Raw genomic sequence first — 21,678 nt, 5'->3', positions numbered from 1 at the left:
TCATAGGGGTCCCTACATTAACATAAACTTTTTTTTTTTGTATCCTTTGTTTTTCCTAAAAAAATTAAAAAATTTTACCTCTTGAAATAGGAACCATTTTGAAAAAGCTTCTATGCAGCTAGATTACGAGTTGTGCGTTAGGGTAAAAAAGCAGCGTTAAGAGGTCCTAACTCTGCTTTTTTACGCCCGCTGGTATTACGAGTCTTGCAGGTTTAGTGTCACCGCACACTTCTTTGGCCTTACCACAAAACGACTTACATAAACTTTGTAAAGTCTTTTTTCTATGGGACTTCCATAGTGCCGGTAATACAAGTCGGTTCTGGGAGGCCAAAAAGTGAGCAGTACACCCTACCCTGTCAAGAGTCCTAACGCATTTAAAAGTCAGTAATTATGAGTTTTATGGTACAACACCGTAACATAAAACTCATAACTAAAGTGCTAAAAAGTACACTAACACCCATAAACTATCTATTAACCCCTAAACCGAGGCCCTCTCACATCACAAACACTATAATAAAAATTTTAACCCCTAATCTGCCGCTCCGGACACCGCCGCCACCTACATTATATTTATGAACCCCTAATCTGCTGCCCCCAAAATCGCCGCCACCTACATTATATGTATTAACCCCTAATCTGCTGCCCCTAACATCGCCGACACCTACATACTATTTATTAACCCCTAATCTGCCACCCCCAACGTCGCCGCCACTATATTAAAGTTATTAACCCCTAAGTCTAACCCTAACCCTAACACCCCCTAACTTAAATATAATTACAATAAATCTAAATAAATGTTACTATCATTAACTAAATTATTCCTATTTAAAACTAAATACTTACCTATAAAATAAACCCTAAGCTATCTACAATATAACTAATAGTTACATTGTAGCTATCTTAGGGTTTATTTTTATTTTACAGGCAAGTTTGTATCTATTTTAACTAGGTTGAATAGTTATTAAATAGTTATTAACTATTTAATAACTACCTAGCTAACATAAATACAAAAGTACCTGTAAAATAAAACCTAACCTAAGTTACACTAACACCTAACACTACACTATAATTAATTAAATAAATGAACTAAATTAAATACAATTACCTAAATTAAATTAAATTAAATTAGCTAAAGTACAAAAAAAAAACTAAATTACAGAAAATAATAAACAAATTACAGATATTTAAACTAATTACATCTAATCTAATAGCCCTATTTAAATAAAAAAGCCCCCCCCCCCAAAAAAAAAAACCCTAGCCTAAAATAAACTACCAATAGCCCTTAAAAGGGCCTTTTGCGGGGCATTGCCCCAAAGTAATCAGCTCTTTTACCTGTAAAAAAAAAATACAAACAACCCCCCCAACAGTAAAACCAACCACCCACACAACCAACCCCCCAAATAAAATGCTATCTAAAAAAACCTAAGCTCCCCATTGCCCTGAAAAGGGCATTTTGATGGGCATTGTCCTTAAAAGGGCAGTTAGCTCTATTGCAGCCCAAAGTTCCTATCCTAAAAATAAAACCCACCCAATACATACACGCTTAAAAAATCTAACACTAACCCCCTGAAAATCGACTTAGAGGGAGAAGTCTTCAACGAAGCCAGGAGAAGTCTTCATCCAAGTGAAGTGGTCCTCCAGATGGGCAGAAGTCTTCATCCAGACGGCATCTTCTATCTTCATCCATCCGGCGCGGAGCGGGTCCATTTTCAAGACATCCGACGCTGAGCGTCCTCTTCATCCGACGACTAAAGCTGAATGAAGGTACCTTTAATTGATGTCATCCAAGATGGCGTCCCTTAGATTCTGATTGGCTGATAGAATTCTATCAGCCAATCGGAATTAAGGTAGATAAAGTCATATTGGCTGATGCAATCAGCTAATAGGATTGAAGTTCAATCCTATTTGCTGATCCAATCAGCCAATTGGAAACCCGTAATACCAGCGCTGCATGTAAGTGAGCGGTGAGACAAAACTGCTCGTTAGCACAGCATAGCCTCTAACGCAAAACTTGTAATCTGGGCCATGGTTTGTTAATGTCAAGCATGCTTTGTTTGTATTTAACCCCTTCAATGCACATGATAAGGCATTCTTGTCATGCACATTTCTACCTGTAGGCGCAAGACAAGCCCTTCTCGTCATGCAGGGTGATCGCCAATCAAACGCTGTTTTTGGCGATCCCCTTCACTACAGGCCGGGAATTGTTAGGAGCCTAGTGAGCGGTACTCCCAAGATTCATGTGAGTGCTGTTGATGTCACCATGGGGCATATTTATCAAGCTCCATATGGATTCCCCACCGGAAGCAGAAGTTATGAAGCAGCGGTCTAAAGACTGCTGTTCCATAACCTGTCCACCAGTTCTGAGGCGGCAGACAGAAATTGACAGAAATCAACCTGATTGAATATGATCAGGTTGATTGACACCCCCTGCTAGCGACCGATTGGCCATGAATCTGCAGGGGGCGGCATTGCACCAGCAGTTTACAAGAACTGCTGGTGCAATGATAAATGATAAGAGCGTATGATGTTGGTATTTATCGATGTGCAGCAGACATGATTCACAATATTGGATTATGTCCGCTCGCACAATAATAAATAGGCCCCCATGTATGCACGTGATGATGTTACAAAGGGGGCAGGACCAGGAAGCTCACTGTAGCTGCAAGGGAGCTGGATGGGGGGGAGGTTCTTCAAATCCCTCGCTCTCGGTTCCCATAGCATCTACAAACCTCCCAGATCCCTTTGGAGCAGTACCAAACAAAAGATCTTAAAAAAAAGCAAAAAAGAGGTAATAACACTGCTTTTTTATGACCGCTGGAATTACGAGTCTTGAAGGTTTAGGGGCACTGCACACTTCTTTGGCCTTACCGCAAAACGACTTACGTAAACTTCGTAAAGTGTTTTTTCTATGGGACTTCCATAGCGCCGGTATTATGAGTCTGTCCTGGGAGGCCAAAAAGTAAGCGGTACAGCCTACCCTGTCAAGATCCCTAACACATTTAAAAGTCAGTAGTTATGAGTTTTATGGTACAACGCCGTAACATAAAACTCATAACTAAAGTGCTAAAAAGTACACTAACACCCATAACCTACCTATTAACCCCTAAACCGAGGCCCTCCCACATCGCAAATACTAAAATAAAAAATATAACCCCTAATCTGCCGCTCCGGACATTGCCGCCACCTACATTATATTTATGAACCCCTAATCTACTGACCCCAACATCGCCGACACCTACATTATATTTATTAAACCCTAATCTGCCGCCCCCAATGTCGCCGCCACTAACCTACACTGATTGGAACAGCCAATAGAATGCGAGCTCAATCCTTTTGGCTGATTGGATCAGCCAATAGGATTGAACTTCAGTCCTATTGGCTGATTGCATCAGCCAAAAGGATTTTTTCTACCTTAATTCCGATTGGCTGATAGAATTTGCATTGCATCAGCAGTTTACAAGAACTGCTGGTGCAATGATAAATGATAAGAGCGTATGCTGTTGGTTTTTATCGATGTGCAGCAGACATGATCCACAATATTGGATTATGTCCGCTCGCACAATAATAAATAGCCCCCCATATATGCACGTGATGATGTTACAAAGGGGGCAGGACCAGGAAGCTCACTGTAGCTGCAAGGGAGCTGGATGGGGGGGAGGTTCTTCAAACCCCTCGCTCTCGGTTCCCATAGCTTCTACAAACCTCCAAGATCCCTTTGGAGCAGTACCAAACAAAAGATCTTTTAAAAATAAAGTAGAAAAAACACATTGGGATTTGCTTTATGGACCAGATTATGAGTGGAGCGCTATCCTTAGAGGTTGCAAGATCTCTGTGTTTTTTTTGCTTTAATCCATATTACCAGCGGCACGTTGTTTAAATTAAGTAATTAACACTGCCCATATTTTCTACAGGCGGCATTGAGTGACAATGTCCACTCATCTTAGTTGAAAGTTGAAAGTAAATGTGAGATTGGCTGGAGGAAACAGTTGCACTAAACTATTCTATTAACCTCTAAATTGCCATACCCACATCGCAAAGTAACCCACTACACTATTAACCCCTAAACTACCATCTAACAGTACAATAAAAAAAAGAAAAAAAAACTTACCTTTACCTTAAAGTTACTAAACCTACCATATAAAAAAAAAAAAATCCTACCAATACAAAAACTAAAAAACTAACATTAAAAAAAATAACATTACAAAAAATAAAAAACCTAACATTACAAAAAAAAAACAACCAAGAATACAAATTGACCAAAAATAAAAAAGAGTTTTGTCTATTCGAAAACCCCACTTAAAAAAACACCTCAAAATAAAAAACCTATCGGCTAGATTACGAGTTGTGCGTTAGGGTAAAAAAGCAGCGTTAAGTGGTCCTAACGCTGCTTTTTTATGCCCGCTGGAATTACGAGTCTTGAAGGTTTAGGGGTACTGCACACTTCTTTGGCCTTACCGCAAAACGACTTACGTAAACTTCGTAAAGTGTTTTTTCTATGGGACTTCCATAGCGCCGGTATTATGAGTCTGTCCTGGGAGGCCAAAAAGTGAGCGGTACAGCCTACCCTGTCAAGATCCCTAACACATTTAAAAGTCAGTAGTTATGAGTTTTATGGTACAATGCCGTAACATAAAACTGATAACTAAAGTGCTAAAAAGTACACTAACACCCATAAACTACCTATTAACCCCTAAACCGAGGCTCTCCCGCATCGCAAATACTAAAATAAAAAATGTAACCCCTAATCTGCCGCTCCGGACATTGCCGCCACCTACATTATATTTATGAACCCCTAATCTACTGACCCCAACATCGCCAACACCTACATTATATTTATTAACCCCTAATCTGACGCCCCCAATGTCGCCGCCACCTACCTACACTGATTGGAACAGCCAATAGAATGCAAGCTCAATTCTTTTGGCTGATTGGATCAGCCAATAGGATTGAACTTCAGTCATATTTGCTGATTGCATCAGCCAAAAGGATTTTTTCTACCTTAATTCCGATTGGCTGATAGAATTCAATCAGCCAATCGGAATCGAAAGGACGCCATCTTGGATGACGTAACTTAAAGGTACCTTCATTCTGTTTTAGTCATCGCCAAAAGAGGATGCTCCGCATCGGATGTCTTGAAGATAGAAGATGCCGTCTGGATGAAGGCTTCTGCCTGTCTGGAGGACCACTTTTTCCCAGCTTGGATGAAGACTTCTACCCATCTGGAGGACCACTTCGCCCGGCTTGGATGAAGATGTCTCCCGGTAAGTCGATCTTCAGGGGGTTAGTGTTAGGTTTTTTAAGGGTGTATTGGGTGGGTTTTATTTTTTAGATTAGGGTTTGGGCGGCAAAAGAGCTAAATGCCCTTTTAAGGGCAATGCCCATCCAAATGCCTTTTCAGGACAATGGGGAGCTTAGGTTTTTTTAGATAGTATTTTATTTAGGGGGGTGGTTGTGTGGGTGGTGGTTTTTACTGTTGGGGGGGTGTTTGTATTTTTTTACAGGTAAAAGAGCTGATTACTTTGAAGCAATGCCCCGCAAAAGGCCCTTTTAAGGGCTATTGGTAGTTTAGTTTAGGCTAGGGTTTTTTTTTTATTTTGGGGGGGCTTTTTTATTTTAATAGGGCTATTAGATTAGGTGTAATTAGTTTAAATTTGTTTATTATTTCCTGTAATTTAGTGGTTTTTTTGTACTTTAGCTAATTTAATTTAATTTAGGTAAATGTATTTAATTTAGTTAATTTATTTAATTATAGTGTAGTGTTAGGTGTTAGTGTAATTTAGGTTAGGTTTTATTATACAGGTAAATTTGTATTTATTTTAGCTAGGTAGTTATTAAATAGTTAAAGGGACACTGAACCAAAAAAAATTCTTTCATAATTCAGATAGAGCATGAAATTTTAAGCAACTTTCTAATTTACTCCTATTATCAAATTTTCTTCATTCGCTTGGTATCTTTATTTGAAATACAAGAATGTAAGTTTAGATGCCGGCCCATTTTTGGTGAACAACCTGGGTTGTTCTTGCTGATTGGTGGATAAATTCATCCACCAATAAAAAAGTGCCATCCAGAGGTCTGAGCTAAAAAAAACTTTGATTCATTCTTTTTCAAATAAAGATAGCAAGAGAAAGAAGAAAAATTGATAATAGGAGTAAAATAGAAGGTTGCTTAAAATTGCATTCTCTATCTGAATCACGAAATAAAAAATTTGGGTTCAGTGTCCCTTTAATAACTATTTAATAACTATTCTACCTAGTTAAAATAAATACAAACTTGCCTGTAAAATAAAAATAAATCCTAAACTAGATACAATGTAACTATTAGTTATATTGTAGCTAGCTTACGGTTTATTTTACAGGTAAGTATTTAGTTTTAAATAGGAATTATTTAGTTAATGATAGGAATATTTATTTAGATTTATTTAAATTGTATTTAAGTTAGTGGGTGTTAGGTTTAGCGTTAGACTTAGGTTTAGGGGTTAATAACTTTAATATAGTGGGGGCAATGTTGGGGGCGGCAGATTAGGGGTTAATAAATGTAGGTAGGTGGCGGCGATGTTAGGGATGGCAAATTAGGGGTTAATAATATTTAACTAATGTTTGCAAGGTGGAAGTGCGGCGGTTTAGGGGTTAGTATGTTTATTATAGTGGCAGCGACGTTGGGGGTGGCAGATTAGTGTTTAATAAGTGTAGGTAGGTGGCGGCAACATTGGGGGCGGCAGATTAGGGGTTAATAAATATAATGTAGGTGGCCGCGATGTTGGGGGCAGCAGATTAAGGGTTCATAAGTATAATGTAGGTGGCGGCGGTGTCCTGAGTGGCAGATTAGGGGTTAATAAGTATAATATAGGTGTCGGCGATGTTGGGGGCGGCAGATTAGGGGTTAATAAGTGTAAGATTAGGGGTGTTTAGACTCGGGGTTCATGTTAGGGTGTTAGGTGTAGACATAAAATGTATTTCCCATAGGAATCAATGGGGCTGCGTTAAGGAGTTTTACGCTGCTTTTTTGCAGGTGTTAGACATTTTTTCAGTCGGCTCTCCCCGTTGATTCCTATGGGGTAACATGCACAAGCACGTTACACCAGATCACCGCTGACTTAAGCAGCGCTGGTACTGGAGTGCAGTAATTTTGCTCAACGCTCACTTCTTGTCTTTTAACGATGGGTTTCTGAAAACTCGTAATACCAGAGCTGTAGGTAAGTGAGCGGTGAGACAAAACTGCTCGTTAGCACCGCATAGCCTCTAATGCAAAACTTATAATCTAGGTGTTAACTAATACTTAAAGGTACATGAAACCAACATTTTTTCTTTCATGATTCAGAAAGAGCATGTGCTTTTAAACAACTTTCTAATTTACTTCTATTATCTAATTTGCTTCATTCTCTTGATATCCTTTGCTGAAATGCATATCTAGATAGCATCCGTAGCTAATGATTGGTTGCTGCACATAGATGCTTCGTGTGATTGGCTCACCCATGTGCATTACTATATCTTCAACAAAGGATATCTAAAGAATGAAGCAAATTAGATAATAGAAGTAAATTGGAATGTTGTTTAAAATTGTATTTTCTACCTGAATCATGACAGAAACATACTTAAATAATTGCCCTAAAAACAGGCATTTGGCTGTTTTTTGTAAAGATAGTTTTGTTTTTGTTTTTTGTAGGTTTTTTTTTTTTTTTTTTAATTTAGGTTTGTTAGTTTTAAGATAAGGTTAGTTTTTGTATTTTTAAAGGTAAGGATAGTTTTTTTCCAGGTAAGATATTTTATTACAGATAAGGTTGGTCTGTTTAACTTAGGGGGTGTTAGCTTAGGAGGTTTAGATGCTATTTTGCAATGTTGGGGTGTGGCATTTTAGGGGTTAATTGTGTAATGGGTTAGTTTGTGATGTCGGGGTGTGGTGGTTTAGGGGATAACAGTGTAGTGGGTTACTTTGCGATGTGGGTGTGTGGCGGTTTAGGGGTTATTAGTGTAGTGGGTTACTTTGCGATGTGGGTGTGTGGTGGTTTAGGGGTTATTAGTGTAGTGGGTTACTTTGCAAAGTGGGGGCATGGTGGTTCAGGGGTTAACAGTGTAGTGGGTTACTTTGCGATGTGGGAGTTTGGCAATTTAGGAGTTAGTGTAGTGGGTTACTTTTCTATGTGGGGTCATGGTGATTTAGGGGTTAATAGTGTAGTGGGTTGCTTTGCGATGCAAGGGTGTGGCGGTTTAGGGGTTGATAGTGTAGTGGGTTACTTTGCCATGTGGGAGTGATGCGGTTTAGGGGTTAATAGTGTAGTGGGTTACTTTTCTAAGTGGGGGTGTGGCAGTTTAGGGTTAATAGTGTAGTGGTTTATTTTTCAATGTTTTTGGGTCTGGTGGTTTACGGGTTAATAGTGAAGTGGGTTGCTTTGCGATGTGGATGTGTGGTAGTTTAGGGTTTAATAGTGTAGCTGGTACTTTGCGGTGGGCTATGTGGAAGTTTAGAGGTTATTAGAGTAGGGGGCTTATAGCGATTTGAGTTAGCCCGTGAGTATAGTTGCTAGGTTTTTTTCCACTTTTCTCTCTTAATTGAAGTCAATGGGAGAGTACGTTAACGTGGCCTCAATATTCTAACTTCTGCTCTTTGCGCGCATTGGGTTAGCGCGCAAGTGAAGAGATTTACTTTCAACTTGTAATATGTGTGCTACTCAAGCAGAGTTAGTGGGCGAGCGAGAGCAGTAATTACTGCTCCACTCATAATCTAGTCATATATGTGCAATAAAAAAAATCTGTTATGTGTAAAGACCCCTAATAAAATTTATTTTCTAGTAGACAAGTCCCTCTCTCAAAAAATTACATGAATTTTATCTGTATATTCAGGTGAGCCCTATTGTGCTTTTATTTCTGTACTGCACAATAGGGCCTCTCTAATCTATATTATAACCCCCAAAGCCTGTATGGTCCCTATTTCACGTGGCTACCCATGATGACAATTTAGTGAGGTGATCACAGTAACAGTGTAGTGGTCACTTGGCCTTTTTCAGTAATATTTACTAAAATCTAAGAAAAAAATTATACATTTTTTTACAGTTTTGCCGCAACTATCGCACATACCATAAATGATAAATGTAATAATGGTATATACAATAAGTTTTAAATGTAGGTAACAAAAAAGCTAAAAATTAGCTCAGCACTGGAGAGAAAAATAGCTTAGCAGCAAAGCATAATAAAACAAGTAAACCTTTTAAACCTAAAAACTCAAATATAAACATCAGAATATTTAAATCATAACTGTAATTTAGTGTTTAGTTGCATATAGGTCAATAATTTAGCTTATAAGGCATCTATATTAACTTGCAGTTTCACATTTAAGGCAGAAGTCAGCAGTAATAACTCAACTACAAAGAGGTACTGTATAAAAACATCCAAGTTTATTGTTGAAAAGTAAAAACAGCCAGAGCAAGGCATATATACATAAGCCAAAAGATGCAGACAGACAACAGGCACTTTGTAGTGCCTGCTCCTTCCTGCTTGCTCTTGTTGCATGATTCCGCCACTGCTGCGGCACTCCGTGTCAGCTGTAGGTCTGTGGATAACCTTTCACTAGCGGGTTCACTTCCGCTGTTGGGGATGAGACGATCGGAAGCTGCTTGGACCGGTGCTTTGTTTGTAATAACTCAATGGGATCCATTTATTAAGCAGCCGATGCTGCTTCGGAGCCCCATCGTTTCAGGTTCGCCTGAAACGGAAGTTAAGAAGCAGCGGTAATAAGACCGCTGCTCCTTAACTTGTCCGCCACCTTTTAAGTTGCTGATTGAAATTATTCCAATCCGAACAGGGGGCAGAATTGCACAAGCATTTCACTAGAAATGCTTGTGCAATGTTAAATACTGACAGCATATGCTGTCGGCATTTAGCGAGGTCAAGCGAACATGATTCGCTACAGAGAATCATGTCCGCTCGACTATAAATAAATCTACCCCAATGTGTGATGAATGAGTTTCTCATTGGCTGCTTATATTTTGCTTCAATATTGCTCAACAAAAGCAAGATTTGCAAATTTTTACCTAATGTGGATGTAGGAAATCCAGATGTCATAAAATATTGCAAATGTAGCCCAGGCTAAAAAATTTAAATATATGCACTTCCCATGGAATGGAATACGGTTGGTAAGACAGAAATAGAAATGTTAAGAATAATGATTTTGCATGACTAATTCTAACAGATTGGACTCTAGTCTAAAGTTTCTAATATAGTGTGATACATATTAATAAATATATATATACCCACACAGCACATAGCAAGGCAAGTACTGAATGCTACCATATTAGTGTAAGTAACCTTCTAACACAGAGATAACCTGAATATATTTTCCAAAGGGCTGCTGGCAATTTAGCATGGTTTAATGGCGCAGGGAATAGATACATGTATTGAATTTTCAATAAAATAAAATCACTCATGTGTTATGTTGAATTCAGTATAAATTCAAACGCAATTAGAAATTATATTTAAGTACATTTAAAATAGACTGGAAAACACCAAATGTGTTAGCTGCCAACTAGATGGAATTTTATTGACACAGTGAACAGTTTTAAAATTAGGATCAGAAAGTGTAGGAAAAGTAAATAAAATATATAAAGTTACAGTCACCACTATTGCTGCTGTTTCTAAGTTTGAGGGAATCCACCTGAATGCCTGTGGTGATTTTAAATGAACATCTCTGGATTTGACATTTGCTTTTTCAGAATGTTCTCTTCTTCCACCTTTAAAAGTTTTGAAAGAAACATTGCAATGCAAAATGTACATGCAATTTTTTATAGCTCCAGTTCACTAATTACGCTCAAGGTAAAAGATTAGCGCTGTCTGGTTATTGCTGGTATTACAAGTTGAAAGATTCTGGTGCACTAACTTCAGGACTTCAGATATCGGGACTGTTATAACTCCCTCTCCCAACTCTAAAGAAAGCTTATACTTACAATATCTATATGAATTCTAAGTGAAGAACAAATGAATTTCAAGTATTTCTAGTAAAAACACATCAACACATATTAAAATGTATTAAAAATTATATTGCATGTTTCAGGCTATTTGACTGGGAAGGGAGCAACAGTGTGTGTATAAATATATATATATATATATATATATATATATATATATATATATATATATATATATGTCTACACTCACCGGCCACGTTATTAAGTACACCTTGCTAGTACCGGGTTGGACCCCTTTTTGCCTTCAGAACTGCCTTAATTCTTTGTGGCATAGATTCAACAAAGTGTTGAAAAGATTCCTCAGACATTTTGGTCTATAGTGACATGATAGCATCATGCAGTTGCTGCAGATTTGTTGGCTACACATCCATGATGTGAATCTTCTGTTCCACCACATCCCAAATGTGCTCTATTGGATTGAGATCTGGTGACTGTGGAGGCCATTGGAGTACAGTGAACTCATTGTCATGTTCAAGAAACCAGATTGAGATGATTTGAGCTTTGTGATATGTTGCATTATCCTGCTGGAAGTAGCCATAAGAAGATGGGTACACTGTAGTCATAAAGGGATGGACATGGTCAGCAACAATACTCAGGTAGGCCGTGGCGTGTAAATTATGCTCAGTTGGTACTAAGGGGCCCAAAGTGTGTCAAGAAAATATCCCCTACACCATTACATCACCATCCCCAGCCTGAACTGTTGATAGAAGGCAGGGTGGATCCATGCTTTCATGCTATTCTGACCCTATCATCTGAATGTCACAGCTGAAATCAAGACTTATCAGACTAGGCAACATTTTTCTAATCTTCTATTGTCCAATTTTGGTGAGCCTGTGTGAATTGTAGCCTCAGTTTCCTGTTCTTAGCTGATAGGAGTGGCAACCAGTGTGGTCTTTTGATGCTGTAGCCCATCTGCCTCAATTGGTTCGACGTGTTGTGCATTCAGAGATGGTATTCTGCATACCTTGGTTGTAACGAGTGGTTATTTGAGTTACTGTTGCCTTTCTATCATCTCGAACCAGTCTGTCCATTCTCCTCTGGCCTCTGACATCAACAAGGCATTTTCGTCCACACAACTGCCGCTAACTGGATATTTTCTCTTTTTCTGACCATTCTCTGAAAACCCTAGAGATGGTTGTGCATGAAAATCCCAGTAGATCAGTAGTTTTTTAAATACTCAGACCAGGCTGCCTGGAACCAACAACCAAGTCACTTAAATCCCCTTTCTTCCCCATTCTGATGCTCAGTTTGAACTTCAGCAAGTCATATTCACCACATCCTGGGCCATCTTTAATATTGACTGGACCCTGGGCAAAAATGTTCTTGGCCCCCCCACCGCATGCAATTTCGCTCTCCACCCCAACATCCCAAAAAACAACTAAATCATTTAATTTTTTATTTTGAAATTATTAACCCAGCGGTGGATCATCCACTGCTGGGCTAATCATTTTAAAAAAATTTAATAAATTGCAATATTTGAAACTGGACCTAAGCAGTACTAATAAGTAAATAAATATTTAAATTCCTCCACTGTAGATTCACTTAATATTCTTTTGAATGTGATTCTGGTGTGAGGTTAGCTGGTTAAAGAGATTTAGGGCAGTCAACAGGAGCAAAGCAAGGTAAAGACTGAGGAGGAAGCATGGAGGTGCAGACAAATATAAGTTTACTGACTAGAACAGCAGAACTACTATGGGAAGCTGTAAAATCTGAGACAGATAGAAAATAAAAACTATAAAAATAAACCTTACATTAATGTATGAAGTATCAGCATGACACTATACATCAGCCACAGCAGCACAAGTCACTTTTTTGCTAGGAACAAGTTCCCTCTCACCCTGCACTAGACAATGCTGCATGGGGAGGGGCGTGTGTGCACTCACTTATTCTTCCCACTGACACCTTTCTACAAAGCACTGTTCCCCTAATAAACTTCAGTTAGTTGATCGTAGGGCCACAGCAGAAAGAGCAGGGCTAAGGGGACCAGCAGACTGGATGCTGTCTGTCCAAGGCTGCATGGATACAGTGTGAGATGAGTCACACAGCCTCAAGACTGAAGAGAGCAGTGTATGCAGCTGCACAGATGCTCAAATCCTCACATGCCTGCCGCTCCAGCTTTCTGCTGCATGCGCCTACAGTCTGCCCTACCCAGAAACAATCCCCACAACCAGAGCAGTTACCTGGTAACAGTGGTAACCCCAGTAGGACCTTTTCTGATGCAGTGGGAATGGCTGGATGCTTTGCATTCAGTGCTGCACAGTGCACATCTAAAACAGCACATGGCAAAAGCTTGGCATGTCACATGGCACGGTCTGGCACAGTTTTTTTTTTTTTTTAAATATATATATAAGCAGAGTACTTTTGACTGTGACAGTATTAGGACTGAATGTGTGTGTTCCCATGTTACATTAGCAGTTGGGTATGAACCATAAAAAATAAAAAAAAACATTTTTATTTTTTTTTAAGGACTCTTGGGTCCCTCAACAGAGACTGGGCCCTGGGCAGCTGCCCCTTTTGCCCTGTGTTAAAGACGGCCCTGACCACATCTAGATGCCTTAATGCATTGAGTTGCTGCCATGTCATTGGCTGATTAGCCATTTGTGTTACCAAGCTATTGAACAGGTGTACCTAATAAAGTGGTTGGTGAGTGTATATATCTATATAAAAATGTATATATAGGCAGGGCCGGTGCAAGAATTTTTGTCTACACAGGCAAAGGTGCATTTTGATGCGCCCCCAATCCTCATGACACTATAACCCCCTCCGACAAACACATACATACACACACACACATACATACACACACATACACACAAACACACATATATATATATATATATATATATATATATATATATATATAGCAAGCAAAAAGGACAAGCGCACTCCAAAGGAAACTTGTTAAGAAAAAGCAACAAGAAAGAGGCGCCAATGGTGCAGATCAATGGAGGTTTTGGTATACCAAACGTATGTGAACACTAGGTACTCACAATATGAGGAGGCACTCAGTTGTGCCGGTAGACACAGGCTGGGTTTTAACAGCAATCCAGCTGGCTGAACAAGGAAGCAGCTCTCTATCAGCATCCAGTAGGAGGAGATCTAAAAAGTGTAAGCAGGGATAGAGGCGCCAATGGTGCAGGTAAATGGTGGTACAGATAGCAATATTAGCCCAGTATAAACAGGGTACTCACATTTATTGAAGGCACTCACTTGTACCTATAGAGACGGGCTGGATTTTAGCAGCAATCCAGCTGGCTGATCCAGGGTGAACTGGCTGGTTCGTGGGTGTTAGAGTGCAGATACTCTAAAGTAGCATAGCAAGGCAGTACCAAACATAACACTGAGAGTGGGTTTATATAAAAAAATGAATTTATTTAAAACATATAAAAAGGTTTACCACTCATCACAGTGTTAAAAAAGTAATTGGTACATCAGGAATACATGCGACGCGTTTCTCAGTTAAAACTGTTTCCTCAGGCATGTTTCTAAACAAATCTTTACTCCTTATATAGGGCTATGCTACTAAACAACACCCACACCCCACCCCCAACAATTGGCATGACACAGACCAATCAGTATCCCTCATTCGAAATAGATCCACCCCTGTGGTGATATAATCATATAAATACTTAGATAAGGATGTAGTTACTTATAATATATATAGATGACCTTACTGCTTCTTAGATTGTGTGTATGTGTATATAAATATTTCGCAGTGGCATAGTATTTTTGTGGCCAATATTTGATGGTTACGAATGTTCGTCAATTCTGTGTTCTAATTGGATGTCCTAGCCGTCAATCATAGTGTATTAATAGGACCTGTGCTGATTGCTTAGGATTCGTCTATATGGATTCGTCTATATGGCCGTCAATCAAAACTACTTGTCAGTTGTTACTAGTAAGTGGAGCTTCCAATAGAAAGGCTAATATCGGGCGTGCCCCTACTTTGCTGTCATCAATAGTGCACTACAATAGAAGCCCATCAAGGAAATATATTGGTTGCTCCGTGGTGATTGTAAACAGTGTATCCCATTGGTCCTACTGCCGGATGTTATATTGGAGCGGGGATCACTATTGGTCAGCAGGTGATGTAAACAAAGTGCCCTATTGGTCAGGACACCGGGTAATATCGGTATCAGAAAGAGCGATCGCTCTACAAAATGATGTTATTAAATCTGTGAATGGATGTGAATAGGTAATAATATAAATAAAGATAAACAATCTATTGATCAATATTATTTAAACAGTGATGGTCTCAATGAATAGCGCAATATATTTGCTCATTTAAATACATCCACTACATGAATAAATGTAAAAAGTGATGTATGTGTGGATACATAGCGCAATAAATTTGCTCATTTTAGTGCATCCAAAACATGGATAGATACGAAGTAGGTGAAATTAAAGTATAAGTGATAGGTGAACCTCATACTCATATATGTATAGCCACCACAAAATTAATAAAAAGCTTAAAATAAGAATAGAATCTATGTGATATAAAAACCCTAAGTGGATTGTGCTAATGTAATTAAATCATACCTATGAAGGTACTTATGTTCTATCTGAAAATAGAAATGTGTGAATAAAAGTGATGATTAGTGTATGAATAAAGTGTACCATTAGGAACCTATTGCTTGGTCTAGCAGACATAAACACTGGTAAGTGTAAAGTATGATATTAGGATTAAAGACATGGTGAATGAAAAAAGCACTAATGGGTGTTTTCCTTAAAAAACAATATCTAATTAAACTTGTCAGTTAATATGTAGATGTGTGACCGGTTACCATGATATACAAAGAAGTGTTTAAACAATTACTTAAAGAACCTTATACATGTGATTACAAAGTGTGTTAATATGATACATTTATCCGATCTGAACACGAGATAAACCCTATATCTCAAGTGTACAGTCTATGGGTCATGAGGCATATTAGTATGATACATTTATCCGATCTGAACACGAGATAAACCAAATATCTCAGGTGTCCAGTCTGTGGGTCATAAGGCTCATAAGTCTACTAAGATATACCCCTATATAGGGCGACCCCCCCTAAAGGGGTGGCAGAACTAACTGTGGGGACTTCACTATTTCAGTCTCTATTGGGATAAATGTAAGCTAAACGTCTACCATAATGTTAAACAAAAGCTATAGAATCTATAACTTCATTTAGCCCTGTGGGGAAGAGTGTTTGGAATTTAAAAATCCAGTATGTTTCCCTTTGTCTCAGACGCGTGAATCTATTATAATGATGACTATTGGGAATACTCTCCAAAGGTGTAATACTGAATTGGCATTTGCCTGTCCTACTTTTAATGCAATAGTGCCTTGATACACTATGTTTAGATGAATGTTTGATTATATTCCGTTTGTGTTCCCCCCACCTGAGGCGTATCTTCCTAGAGGTGCGTCCAATGTACTGGACCCCACATGCACAAGTGAGTGCATAGATTACATAACCAGAGTTACATGTCAGATGTTCTCTGATCTGGTGTTCTTCCCCTGTTGTATGTGATATTATGGATTTTCTTCCACAGGGGTGGATCTATTTCGAATGAGGGATACTGATTGGTCTGTGTCATGCCAATTGTTGGGGGTGGGGTGTGGGTGTTGTTTAGTAGCATAGCCCTATATAAGGAGTAAAGATTTGTTTAGAAACATGCCTGAGGAAACAGTTTTAACTGAGAAACGCGTCGCATGTATTCCTGATGTACCAATTACTTTTTTAACACTGTGATGAGTGGTAAACCTTTTTATATGTTTTAAATAAATTCATTTTTTATATAAACCCACTCTCAGTGTTATATTTGGTACTGCCTTGCTATGCTACTTTAGAGTATCTGCACTCTAACACCCACGAACCAGCCAGTTCACCCTGGATCAGCCAGCTGGATTGCTGCTAAAATCCAGCCCGTCTCTATAGGTACAAGTGAGTGCCTTCAATAAATGTGAGTACCCTGTTTATACTGGGCTAATATTGCTATCTGTACCACCATTTACCTGCACCATTGGCGCCTCTATCCCTGCTTACACTTTCCAAAGGAAACTTTAACAGGTCACTTTATTTCGTGAACGTTTTCTGACTTGATACAGTCCGTCCTCAGACAAAAAGTGTACAAGCAGATTACTTACCCTCCACCAGCTATATACACCATCACCGTGTACTCAGACCAGGCAACCACGCTCTCCCGGGTAGATCCGCCCCCTAAGATGTTGTCATCATCCCGGGCAACGTGGGCCAAGCCGAAAATATTTCTAAGTGCCCATCTATACATTAAAATAGCAAAAACAATATGAGTATATGGCTAAAGGCAAAGACAACTGCAGATCAGTAGGCAAAATAAAAATAGATATAAAAAAGAAACACTTGATTCCTATGTCCTGCACGGACCGCCCAAGGTTACCATAGAAACCAATAACAACAAAGTGACAGGCAAACAGAGGGGAGAACAAACTTCCTGATCGCAGTGTGTACAGTACATGGGAATCAACAAAGGGCAGAGTATCTACCAGCACATTGTTCAGTCACAACAAAGCCTATGTTATACCACGGCAAAACATTTACATGCAAAATATTAACATTCATAAGCCAGTGCAGTTGACAAAATTGCGGCATAAGTTGCAACCTGCCATACAAAAGCATAATCAAAAAACATAATCAAAGCAAAATAAAAAGAAACACTTGATTCGCATGTCCTGCACGGACCGCCCGAGTTTGCCATGTAAACCAATAGCAACAAAATGACAGGCAAACAACGGGGAGAACAAACTCCCTGATCGCAGTGTGTACAGTACATGGGAATCAACAAAGGGCAGAGTATCTACCAGTACATTGTTCAGTCACAACAAAGCCTATGTTATACCACGGCAAAACATTTACATGCACAATATTAACATTCATAAGCCAGTGCAGTTGACATAATTGCGGCATAAGGTGCAACCTGCAATCCAAAAGCATAATCAAATAGCATAATCAAAGCAGAACATACAGTCACATTATGATAGAAATTGGAAATGGAAGCGGGTGAGTATAGTATGTTCTCTGTGCATGCAGCTAAATCCAAACTGCCTCACATACCGGTTGCCATAGCAACACCAATAAACCCAATATTAGAGGGAGAGTAATCTGGATCAAACTGCATACCCAGAGATGCAACATAAAGAAATATAGAAAATAGCAAACAGACATATTCCTGCTCCAATCCCAGAATACAATATTCTCAATCGGCACAAATATTTATGTTGTAAACATCCAACAAATAGATCAGGACTCTCAATAGATGAAGATCCAAGGACTCTCAATAAGTTATTTTTGTACTGCTCCCCAGAATCCTCTCATTTGGGATCAATCAAAGGAACAGAATCAGCAATTTAAAGCAATGCCTGCCAGTCCAAATGGGTATTCAGGCCTTTGGGGACCAATGTTTGCAAATGGTATGTCCACCTAGCCTCTCTTTGCACTAGAGGTCTATTCCGGTCACCCCCTCTAGGCATAGGGGGGATGTAGTCGATAATGGTATATTTCAAATCAGACACCTTATGCTGAAGTTGTTGAAAGTGTCTGGCAACTGGTTGTTCAAAACCCCCATTCAGGATTGCCATCCTAATGGCCGAACGGTGGTTGGACATACGAGTACGCAAGTCATCCACAGTCTTTCCGACATAGAAGAGGCCACATGTACAGTGAAGTAAATATACAATATGTGTAGTAGTACAGGTAAGCCTGTACTTATGTTTGTAAACCTTTCTCCTGTGGGGATGCATGAAGGAAGGACCGGTAATTAAACCTCCACATGTTGTGCATCCTAAGCAACAGTACACCTCGGGCTTGTTGGTATCTAACCATGTCGTTTTCTTGTAGGACTTCTGTGGGTCGTTCTGGACCAAATAGTCCCTCAGGGATCTTGCCCTCCTATATCCTATTTGTGGGGCAGGTTAATTGAGCAGGGGCAGTGTGTAATCACTACTGATGATCTCCCGACGCTTCGACATGTACAGGTTCACGTAGGATGGGGCCACATTGGATCCCATCGCCGTACCCGTCAATTGAAGGTAAAAATGATTTTCAAACCTGAAGTAGTTTGTACTGAGGCATAAATCTAGAAGATGTATTAGAAACTCTGATGGGGGTCCCACGTATGGGTATCTAGCCAGTTGTCTAGATATAGCCTGCAAACCTTCTCTATGGGGGATAACGGTATATAAACTTGTTACATCAAGTGTAACAAGCAAATCCGTCAATTCAATCCCTTCCATAGTGGCTAACAATGACAATAAGGTGGCTGAGTCCTTAAGATACGAAGGCATATTAGAAACCAAAGGCTGTAGAAAATAATCAACAAAGGTAGCGATAGGTTGTAATAATGACCCTATCGCGGAGACTATCGGCCTCCCCGGTGTTTGATTCCCATGTACTGTACACACTGTGATCAGGGAGTTTGTTCTCCCCGCTGTTTGCCTGTCACTTTGTTGTTATTGGTTTCCATGGCAACCTCGGGCAGTCCATGCAGGACATACGAATCAAGTGTTTCTTTTTTATATATATTTTTTATATTTATTTTTATTTTGCCTACTGATCTGCATTTGTCTTTGCCTTTAGCCATATACTCATATTGTTTTTGGTATTTTAATGTATAGATGGGCACTTAGAAATATTTTTGGCTTGGCCCACATTGCCCGGGATGATGACGTCATCTTAGGGGGCGGATCTACCCGGGAGAGCGTGGTTGCCCGGTCTGAGTACACGGTGATGGTGTATATAGCTGGTGGAGGGTAAGTAATCTGCTTGTACAATTTTGGTCTGAGGACGGACTGTATCAAGTCCAAAAACGTTCATGAAATAGAGTGACCTGTTAAAGTTTCCCTTGGAGTGCGCTTGTCCTTTTTGCTTGCCTATTTGTTTGCTGCACCCAGGGCATCATTGGATTTGGAAGTTAGGAGTGCTTTTCTCTCTTGCATATATATATATATATATATATATATATATATATATATATATATATATATATATATATATATATATATATATATATATATACACACATAAATATATATATGTATGTGTATATATATATATATGTGTGTATATATATATATAGTTTTTATTTAATATGTATTATCCATAATCCTATCTATGTCACTAACTCCATGATTCATGATTTTTTTCCCCAGCAGCGACCATGATAGTCATAGCAGCTCCCCCACCACAGAAATTAAACGGTCACCTGGGGACTGGGTTTCTATTCTTCACGTGAAGTGAAGAGTAGACTGAAGTAGTGGACTGAATCTGATCATGTCTGAGTCTGACTCTCTGATGACTGTGCAAGTGTGCATAGCTCTATAGGCACTCAGACTAATCATCATTTATTTATAAGAATAAGAATTCCTGGATGGCGCCTTGCTCTGGCTGTTTTATTATTTCATTCTAAACCCACAAAGCTAATGCTATATAGTGGTGTCACAGACCAGTGAGACCACAGTTTCCTTTTTTATATATTTTTTAAAATATAAATGTAATGGCACCACTTTTTTATCCAACAACACTAGCACACAGCACTACACGTGGTGCTGTTAGATTTATATGAAAATATATATATATAAAAGGAAACTGCAGTCTGTGGTCTCACTCACTGGTGACTGTCTGGTCTGTGACACTGACTGGTTATATAGCATTAGCTTTGTAGGTTTAGAATTAAATAATAATGCAGGCCAGCCAGGAGCCATCCAGGAATTCTTATAAATAAATATAAATGTATGATTAGTCTGAGATTGAGTATAGAGCTACTATGCATTGTTGCACACTTGCACAATCACTCAGTCAGAAAGAGTCAGACATGATCAGTTCACTACAGTGCCTACTCTGATTCTTTGAAATAATGCCAGCCAGGACTCAGGAGCTCAGCCATCCAGAAATTCTTATAAATAAATCATGATAACCCTACCCCATAATCATAAATAATGCGCCCAGCCAAAATGCCAACCACCTACCGACTACAGATCATAGCAGCAGCCAGGAAGAACTAGTGTGTTGTCTATATGCTTTTGCTGCTCCAGAGTCCAGCCAGCCCACTAGGATTAAGAAAAGACTGAAACCGACACTTAATGACTTTCCTGCATCCTGATAATAAATCTAATATATATGGCATCAATTGACGGTTGACCTGAAGAGCAGCCAGTGCCCAGGCCAGCACCTATACATTAAACTTAAAGGGACACTGTACCCAAAAAATTTATTTCGTTATTCAGATTGAGCATGAAATTTTAAGCAACTTTCTAATTTACTCCTATTAGTTTAGATGCCGGCCCATTTTTGGTGAACAACCTGGGTTGTCCTTGCTGATTGGTGGATAAATTCATCCACCAATAAAAAAGTGCTGTCCAGAGTACTGAAACCAAAAAAAAGCTTAGCTGCCTTCTTTTTCAAATAATGATAGCAAGAGAACTAAGAAAAATTGATAATAGGAGTAAATTAGAAAGTTGCTTAAAATTGCATGCTCTTTCTGAATTACAAAAGAAATTTTTTGGGTACAGTGTCCCTTTAAGGATTTGTCTCTAGTCTGTGTGACACTCACACAATGATCCTTTAATGTATTAGGTGACCGTGCTGGGCGCTGGCTGCTTGCTTCAGCCTTCATGTAAACAATCAATTGATGCCTATATATATTTATCAGGAACTAAGTCATTTATCATTATTTATTGACACTCATAGTGTGTGTGCCCTCTCCAG

The sequence above is a fragment of the Bombina bombina genome, chromosome 3 (genome assembly GCF_027579735.1).
Source record: "Bombina bombina isolate aBomBom1 chromosome 3, aBomBom1.pri, whole genome shotgun sequence".
NCBI lineage: Eukaryota > Metazoa > Chordata > Amphibia > Anura > Bombinatoridae > Bombina > Bombina bombina.
This window is presented reverse-complemented; position numbering follows the sequence as displayed.